Source organism: Meleagris gallopavo, chromosome Z (assembly GCF_000146605.3).
Source record: "Meleagris gallopavo isolate NT-WF06-2002-E0010 breed Aviagen turkey brand Nicholas breeding stock chromosome Z, Turkey_5.1, whole genome shotgun sequence".
In the NCBI taxonomy this organism is placed as follows: Eukaryota; Metazoa; Chordata; class Aves; order Galliformes; family Phasianidae; genus Meleagris; species Meleagris gallopavo.
In genome coordinates this window covers 33,877,828-33,886,242 of record NC_015041.2, presented here as the reverse complement: position 1 = coordinate 33,886,242, position 8,415 = coordinate 33,877,828, and the positions used below count along the sequence as shown (strand labels likewise).

Here is an 8,415-nt window from a genome sequence, read left to right as displayed (position 1 = left end):
GACTTGTGCTGGATACCATCTCCAGACAACTGGGAGAAAAGGAGGTTATCAGGATTAGTCAGCATGGGTTCACCAAGGGGAGGTCGTGCTCAACCAACTTGGTGGCCTTCTATGATGCTGTCACATGCTGGGTGGATGTCACATGCAGGGGGAAGAGCGATAGATGTAGTCTACCTTGATTTTAGAAAGGCATTTGATACTGTCTCCCACGACATCCTTATAACAAAGCTGAGGAAGTGTGGGATAGACGAGTGGACAGTGAGGTGGGTTGAGAACTGGCTGACTGGCAGAGGGTCGTCGTTGGTGGTGCAGAGTCTGGCTGGAGACCTGTAACCAGTGGTATCCCCCAGGGGTCTGCGCTGGGTCCGATCTTGTTCAACATCTTCATCAATGACCTTGATGAGGGGATAGTGGCCACCCTCAGCAAATTTGCTGATGATACAAAGTTGGGAGGATTGGCTGACATGCCTGAAGGCTGTGCTGCCATTCAGTGAGACCTGGACAGGCTGGAGAGCTGGGCACTAAGAAGCCGGATGAGGTTCAACAAAAGCAAGTGTAGGGTCTTACACCTAGGGAGGAAGAATTGCATGCACCAATACAGGCTGGGGGATGAGCTGCTGCAGAGGAGCTCTGCAGAGAGGGACCTGGGCGTCCTGGTGGACGACAGGTTGGCCATGAGCCAGCAGTGTGCCCTCGTGGCCAAAAAGGCCAATGGCATTCTGGGGTGCATTAAGAAGAGCGTGTCCAGCAGGTCGAGGGAGGTGATCCTCCCCCTCTACTCTGCCCTGGTAAGGCCTCATCTGGAGTACTGTGTCCAGTTCTGGGCTCCCCAGTACAAAAAGACAGGGGATCTCTTGGAAAGAGTCCAGCGGAGGGCCACAAAGATGGTGAAGGGCCTGGAGCATCTCCCCTATGAAGAAAGGCTAAGTGAACTGGGTCTGTTTAGCCTTGAGAAAAGAAGACTGAGAGGGGACCTGATCCAAGTTTATAAATATCTGAGGTGTGGTGGCCATAGCAGTGAGGCCAGTCTGTTTTCAGTGGTACGTGGAGACAGGACGAGGGGAAACGGACATAAGCTGCAGCATAGGAAGTTTCGCACGAACGTGCTTAAGAACTTCTTCACGGTGAGGGTGACGAAGCACTGGAACAGGCTGCCCAGGGAGGTTGTGGAGTCTCCTTCTCTGGAGATATTCAAGTCTCGCCTGGACGCCTAACTGTGCGACCTGGTGTAGGGAACCTGCTTTGGCAGGGGGTTGGTCTCGATGATCTCTAGAGGTCCCTTCCCACCCCTACAATTCTGTGATTCTGTGATATTGTGAAGATGGGCATTCTCCCATCTAAGTGTGATCCAAGATTGCTCTAATTAGTTCCTCCAGTCAAGTTAATGCTAAATGTTCTGTTGACTCTCAGTAAGCTACCTAATACCTGCTACATTCTTCTGGAGAAAGTTTATGGAATTGCAGGGGGGGGAAAGACAAACAAACAACAAACAAAAACAAGTGGAAAAAAAACCACACAAATTCAAAAGTATTTGATTTGTGTAAAAGACAAAGTTTCAGCTTTTGCATTCTGTTATCTGCAAGCAAGTAGCATTAACTGCTTTCCAGAACTAAGAAACACCCAAATCTCAGAAAACAATAGGCTCAAACAGCATTTTGACAGCTAGCAGAATTCCTCTAATACATGCGATTCCACATAAAGGTATTTTTTTAATGCCAGATAAGTTAAAAAAAACTGCCTTCAAATACATGTTGGGTCAGAAAGGAAGCCTGCTACCTTAGGGTGAGGTGTCCCTGCCAACTTCCCTCCTAGCCTTCACAAACTGAAGAGCAGAGTTAGAATGACAAATACCAGGAAGCTAAGTTCTGAAGAGGAAATGCATCACTCATGCAGATATATTCAGCCAGTCATATAACACTGATATTACAGCTAACCAGAATTGTTATTAGTGCTTTATATAGTTTCTAGCAAACTTTTACATGTAAAATCTCCATGAGGTTAAAAGACTGATTATATTAGAAAGTAAAATCTCACTAACTTACATATTCCTTCAAAACAGAAAGTCTCTTAAGTTCAAGGAAGTCAGAAGTCAAGACATTTATCACACATAACAACCTGCCAATAACTCACAGAGATAGAATACAGGAATGCTAAGAGTCACTCCTTATATTTTATATCCCAAAAGGATTGAAAATTTTTCATTTCACACATCCAGAATTCTCAAACTATTTTTTAAATGTGTTTTTAGATTGCTACAAATGCATTCAAAGACTAAGTGTCATGCACTGTGCAAGGAAGAGACATAAATACATATTTCACAAATATTTAAATGCAAATCACACTGCTTTATTACAGTTCAAGTTTCCTAGGCTTCTGGAGCAAAACTGGTATTCTTTCTTTGATGAACAAAACTGAAAATGTGTAAGTGTCATAGTGCCTTACTTGTTCTCGTTGCTGGCATCATATCGAGGCATAGGGTCAAAATCATTTCCATTGACATCAAAACTGGCCTGCGAATCCTGTAGCCAACAGGAGAAAAAAAACATTTTCTCATTAATTAGCCATTGAGTCATGTGGCCTATAAATTCTTCAGCAGGTTTCTACAAGAGAATAATTAGGTTAACTAACATTCCTGTGGTTCTATGATGATTGTTTTGTTTTGTTTTAAAAAAAAGAAAGGACTATATATTTAATAATTACACCATTTACAGACTTCATTTTATTTTTGGAAAAGGGAAGAATATGAATGCTCTGAAAACATGTAGTTCTATTTGTAGAGAAGAAAGTGTTGTTTCATTAAGCAAAAAGACTATATTCCTGAGAATCTTTTGGTACTTAAGAGAGTTCATTCTCAAAATTCAGATTTTGCTAAGCATTTCATGAATCAATAAAAATTCTTTGCAAGGTAATGACTGAAATTTCAGTCATAGTTTCAGTGAGCAATGTAAGTTTCTTAAGGATATTGTTACAAAAAAGTACAGCTTAAGATGTGAGTTAAATTGCATTCCCATTTGTATGGGAGTGTAACTGTTTCAATTATAGCTACGATATCTGCACACTTTTGATCGAAATTTTACCAAGATTATTCCAGCTGAAAATAGTTTATAGACTACATAGCTGCTGGTTTGTATGGCTCCCATTAATCTGCGTGTTAGCATGCAGTATGTTGACATGGTAAGCAGTTCTTTCTAATCTCTTCTTTTTTCAAAACCAGTTACCACATCCACCTCAAATATTCCTGTTTGTAGTCACACCAGCAATAATTTGACATATTGAAGGCATTTGTCATCAAACAAGCAATGTGTACTGCTTTAGGGGAATTCCTTCTTGGCAAGAGGAAAAGGAGAGAGGAGACAGTAGGGGAATAAATAGATGCTTTAAATTCAGTGGAAGGACAGTACTGGGACGAAGTGATACATGATACAATCTAGGTCATTCAGTGAAGGGGTAAAGTTATGTTTGGTTTGTTTAAACAACTTTAGAGATTAAAGGGAAAGATGTGACATGCATTACGATCAACCATATTCTGACAAGTAGGGCAAAGGGCTCTCATTTTCGTTTATGCAGTCCTCCCCAAGTATTTCAGATCTGAGTTCCATATGCAGTATAAGGAAGGATACAGATGTAAGTACTGCTAATTTAAAATAAATGGATTTAAACTATGGACATGATTGTAGCTCTTGATGGGTTGTTAAAGATGTAATTGTCATATTTATCTCTTCAGTATTTTTTTCAAGATGGTATGCTACTTGGGAAAAAAAGGCCTGAGTTGGAAGGAACCTTAATGATCATCTTGTTCCAACCTCCTGCCATAGGCAGGTCTGCCATCTGATCAGGGCCCCATCCAACCTGACCTTGAACATCTCCAGGAATAGGACATCCGTAGCTTCTCTGCACAGTCTGTGCCAGTGCCTTACCATCTTACTTGCTTTGCAATAGTCATCTTCAACAGTTGTACTTAATCCAGCTACATTTTCTTTTTCTTATTTTGTGTGAATGTACTGTTCATTCACTTCTTTTGAGAGAGAAAATAAGGTCGCTAAGGTCAAGTGTTTTCAGGTAAATGCCTATTTCTGAAGCTCAAGAAAAATCATTCCAGCAAAGCACAGCCCTGATACACTGAGCAGCTTTAAACTCTGAAATTAACAAAAGAAGTCCCCACTGAAGAAGCAGCTTCTCCTAGCATTATACAACCCTTCCAAGGTATATTAAAACAATCATTAAATACGATGAAGCATAACCGAACAGAAATCTTCTGATGAGACACGAAATATCTGACATAGTTAAAAAAAAAAGAAATAAAAATAAAAGCACATAGATCTTCTCCTACAGCAAACTGGGAGGAGGCTCATTGAAATTTAGATGATTTACTATAAAGACTCCAAAATATTCTACACCTGTTTTTAATTGAGTGAGTCATATCCTTTTCCTTTAATATTATTTCTAGCAGTAAGATAAATAGCTTTAAAAATAAATACATGGAAGAATTCGCCTAACATTACAGCCTTTGAAAGAGCTACTGTCTTGCTAGCTAACTGAATTGGTCAAGAACGGACTTCAGCTGCTTATGTTAACTGGGGAAAGCAGCTTATTCCGATCCTAAATTCTGAGAGTTGGAAGATATTTGATAAAATTATTACAGAAAAGAGAAAAAAAAATCATCTGATTATTAACTCCAGTCCTTCAGAAATGTAGCACTAAGCTACAAGACGCATTCAGATACTAAAGACATTCAGACTCAATATACTTTTAAACTAAAGGAATACAAATTACCAAAATTCATCTTTTTTTCCTCCCACTGGTGTTATCATTTGAGGAAACCGTCTTATGAGACTATTTCCTTCTTTCCTCTCTCCCTTCCTCCCTCCCTCCCTCCATCTTTCTAGAAATTTAACCAAATTTACTTCAAGTTAATAATAAAGCAGCAAATCAAACTGCAGACACTCACATAATTTTGCATCAAGTCTGGATGGTTTCTTTCAATGCCGTCATCCAAGATGGTCACCACAACATTCTTTCCAGTGTAACCTCTCTTCCACGCACCTACTATATTCATATCTGATTGGCAATGGTGAGTGTTATCATTGCAGTGCTGGGGAAGAAGAAGAGATAAAAATGTTGGTTGCTGCAGATTAGTGAGCAGCATGAGGTTGAGATATTATCCTACTCACATTAACATTACCATTTAAATTATCTCAAGCATATGACTTGAATAACAACTCCACAGAATCAATACCTTTATTTATAAAGAAACAATTATGAAATAAATGCCAAATTTTATGGAAAAAAATAAGCCTGTTTATTTTTCTTTCAAACTATTCTTCATGTTAAGCAACAGCAAAAGGAAACACTTAGCCACACTGAACCACAAAGACCTGTGTGTAAAGTAAAGCAACTATTCTCATCTTTTAAGCATGCTCATTTGAAATGTACATTTGAATTATTTGAGGTTTTTTTCAGAGAAACAAACCATATGCGGCTAAAAGGAGACAAAAGCCTGAATTGGAATAGCCATGGAAACAAAACCTGCTTTCTGTGCTGTATAATTTCTTGACAGAATGTCTGGAAAGTAATCCAGATTCAACTATATCTACAAAAGAAGGGTTTTGGCAGGTTTTGTGCAATATCAGCAGGAGATGAGCAGCAGTTAAGAGCCTGTAATCAAACACTCTGAAAAACTTGCAGCTGAAAGTGTCTGAATTGCAGATAGTACAACTGAGAATAGCCTGGGACACAGCATTCAGTGCACTAAGTCTGGTATAGCAAACGAAGAAAGTTTATTGTAATTAAAACTAAAAGCCTCTTCCTCAACACAAATGCATCCTGTTCATGTGGCTTGCCATGACAGTAAGATACAAGCTATGGCCATTTGCCTGTCTCAGGGGTGGTTCCAACTCACAGACGCAGGTTCAACAGCCCGTCATTGGTACTGCTTTCCTCCAGCTCCCCTAAGGTCAGTCAGAACTTCAGGAGTGTAAGAGGAGAAAAGCAAACGGTGGGATGAAGGAGAAACAAATGAAAACAGACCAGTCTTGGAGCCTGCATTGTAACAAGTGCCCACATGAGCATGCGTTGGCACTTGCTTTCTGCCTCATGGCCCTATATCTCCATTTGGCATTCCTCAAGTCACAAGCAGTACAAAAACATTCAGAGAGATGCTCTTCACCTTGACTTGGCCCAACTCATTCCTCCATAGCATCAGTGCACTGAAGGCTAATGTGCAAAAAGACACCAGGATTGCTGTCACATTCTCCTCTTTTCTCTCCCATTCATCAACCCTCCTGCACTTTCAGACACAAACCAGTGAATTTAAGAGTAGACATTTGCTGTTACTAAACCAAAACTACATTATTTAGTACTAGGATAAATAGCATATAGTCTCCCTTGATATGCCTGCAATTATCCACCTGCCAGCCTGTCTGCCTTTCCATTCACATACAAAGGCACTTGAAGGCTCTCAGGGCCCATTTCCAAGGAATCTACAGATCTGGCTTAAAGCTTCTATTCTATATATTGCTTGGAAATGTTCACGCCGCTGCATTTATGAAATTAACTACAATCTAAACTAACCATCTGTACAGTGAATGTAATGACTGTACAACAACAGACTTTCTAATATATGAACAGCAGGATTAAAAGTATGTGATGTTTCTAGGGCTTTTGGGTACTTCAAAAGCATTAATGAACTAAGCATTGGAAAATGCCTACAAAAGGAACAAGTATCATTGGTCACATTTTACTGGCGTGAAGACAAAGAGACAAAAAGTGGAAGCACGTGCCCCAGGGTAAACCCACAAGAGCAGTAACACACAATCAAGATTTCCAGCCCTGACCTCTATTAAAATTAACTGCGATTACCCTGCCCCTCTGTCCTGTCCTCTGAAATGCTGAGCAATCCTCTGGCTGTTTTTCTTATTCTCTTTTCATGGGGGATGAGCTTGCTGGTTTGCTTCCCATCTTGTCAAACCACACAGGCTGAGCAAAACATTGTTAATGTCTTTCAAGCTCTCCACTGCTTCCTCCCTTAATGACGCTAGCACAAACAGCTGCCCCACTTACCTCACCTGAAGTGCTATTTTGTGATCATGGTAAAAAGGGACTAATTAATCAGCTGTTTTCCTATACTTATGTAGTCAAATAAAAGGGACATTGGTTGCTTTACCATGTGCTATGTTAGTTCATGCAAGAGATGTGCTGGATCAAATTGATATTCAGATTATCTTACTCTGCTCCAAGATCGGACACAAAGCTAGTAAAAACAGAATCTTTCTGCACAAAAGAAATTCCAGTGGTAAAGCAGGAGTAATGGCATGCCCACTTATGATGCTGGATTACAGAATATGTAATATATGGATAGAGAGCACAAAGGCAGTGAAGATGCATCCAAACAGGAGTAGTTCAATAGCAGGTGGTGGGTTCAGTCCTTACAATTACGATACATTACTTATCCTTGAGTCTTTTTAAAAATAGCATCCATTCCTTACTATTTTTATCTATGGAGGTGATTTTTATCTTCTTCTCTCTATTTCTTCTCTTTGAATACTATCTTATCAATGAAATTCCTGTTTTGTTTGATTCAACATCTGATTTCAGCTTCCTAAATTTTAATCCCTCTGGGTTAGGCACATTTCTCTCAAAGATTTGGCTTTTATCAGAAATGTTTTAAATATTAGCGACAGATTACTCTTCAAACACTATATAATATAGTATATGTCACCATTCCATATTCAATAGCATAAAACATGCCATCTATTACTTTGTTTCCTTGCATTCTTCCCTGTCACTTTAAATTCCTCTTACCTTCGAAAACATTTCTTGTAAGGAATTTTCCACTGCTGGGTTTCATTCTGTTATTTTTCTTTAACCATGTGCTGCTTCTTTATTACTTATCCAAATTACATTATCAGCTGCTTAGCAGAGAAATGTTTTCAAATGAATTTGGAAGCACTGTTTCAGTTTTCAGTGTTAGCCAAATGAAAAAACAAAACAATGTCACAATAATGAAAATTATGTGTGTCACAGTGATTGGATTTTACATCAGTGGGCAAATTTTCAATGTATTTTTCCAGTCCTTTCTTTTTAGAATCAAAAACATACTCTCTCACATTAATGTACAAAAGCTGTGGGTTTGCAAGATTTTTACTAGGCTAATCTTTGAACCACTGTTTTTGAATTTAAAAAGAATAGCATGCACCATATTTGGAATACGGAATTATAGAATAAAATGTTTTATAGAATTCTCCCCCAGTTCCAGCACATCAACATTGGTTTCATATTGCAGTAAGCTAGCATCATTTCAGCATATGTTGGTTTCATCTACTGCCTAGAGATTACGGTCAAAATGAATAAACACTCTCTTACCCAGCTACTATTAGTAATTTGATTGAGATTTTTAAAAGGTATTCAGATTATGGT

General features: G+C 39.1%; 1 long non-coding RNA gene across 1 annotated transcript; it reads right to left on the bottom strand.

Annotated features, from left to right (window-relative positions):
* Positions 1-2,331: 2,331 nt before the first annotated feature.
* Positions 2,332-6,948, bottom strand: LOC109363990. The gene is made up of 3 exons (XR_002109934.2): positions 6,859-6,948; positions 4,949-5,092; positions 2,332-2,519 (listed from the first exon to the last, which is right to left on the bottom strand). It is a non-coding gene; the product is annotated as an uncharacterized LOC109363990 (long non-coding RNA).
* Between the last annotated feature and the right edge of the window lie 1,467 nt (positions 6,949-8,415).